Source organism: Elephantulus edwardii, unplaced genomic scaffold, assembly GCF_000299155.1.
Source record: "Elephantulus edwardii isolate Elephantulus edwardi_28Jun2011 unplaced genomic scaffold, EleEdw1.0 scaffold00040, whole genome shotgun sequence".
NCBI lineage: Eukaryota > Metazoa > Chordata > Mammalia > Macroscelidea > Macroscelididae > Elephantulus > Elephantulus edwardii.
In genome coordinates this window covers 20,084,952-20,086,073 of record NW_006399790.1, presented here as the reverse complement: position 1 = coordinate 20,086,073, position 1,122 = coordinate 20,084,952, and the positions used below count along the sequence as shown (strand labels likewise).

General features: G+C 43.3%; 1 pseudogene; it reads left to right on the top strand.

The window, feature by feature from the left end:
* Positions 1–519, top strand: LOC102850818 (annotated as a pseudogene).
* Positions 520–1,122: the final 603 nt, after the last annotated feature.

Sequence of the window (1,122 nt, the reverse complement as noted above, 5' to 3'; positions counted from 1 at the left end):
GTTACTGATCCCAGGGCTGACCACCAGCCTCTGACAGAAGCATCTTACATTAACTTGCCAACTATTGCCCTGTGTAACACAGATTCTCCTCTGTGCTACGTAGACATTGCTATCCCGTGCAACAGCAAGGGAGCCCACTCCATGGGTCTGATGTGGTAGATGCTGGCCTAGGAAGTCCTCCACGTGTGTGGCACAATCTCCTGGGAGCACCCGTGGGAGGTCATGCCCAATCTGTATTTCTACATAGATCTGGAAGAGATTGAAAAGGAAGAACAGGCTGCTGCTGAAAAGCCTGTGACCAAGGAGGAGTTTCAGGGAGAATGGATGGCCCCTGCTCCTGAATTCACTGCTACTCAGCCTGAAGTTACAGACTGGTCTGAAGGTGTCCAGGTGCCCTCTGTGCCTACTCAGCAGTTCCTTACTGAATACTGGAACGTTCAGCCTTCAGGTGAAGACTGGTCTGCAGTCCACACCACTCAGGCCACTGAGTGTGTGGGCACCACCATGGAATGGTCTTAAATGGTCTTTTAAAAAGTGGAAATAATGTTGACGGAAAATAAACAGTATGTTTCATAAAAGAAAATAAATAAAAATACTATTTTATTTACAAAATTCGAATACATTGATTTTGAGAACAGATTCTTCCAATTTTCCTAACACTACCTATTAAATTGTATAACTCCATGATTAATACCTCCCTCTCCTGCACATCCTCATCCCTCTGCTTCCACCTTCCCTCACACCCCTTGGATCCTTATACTCATTCTACAATAATGGTTTTATACAATATTTGTCCTTGTGGGACTGAGTTAGTTCACTCAGCATAATGCTCTCCAGTCCCTCCCAAGTTAGATTATAATTTACAAAATCAGTACTCCTGCATGTTGCATACTATTCCATGGTGTAAATGTACCATAGTTTCTCAGTCCATTTATTTGTGGTTGGGCATTTGGGCTGTTTCTATGTTCTTGCAATGGTGGATAATGCTGCTATGAATATTGGTGTACAAATCTCCATTTGTGCCTTAGTTTTCATTTTCTCAGGGTATATCCCAAGTCATGGAATAACTGAGTCATATGGAATCTCTACGTTCAGCTTTTTGAGGAAGCGCCACACTGTCAT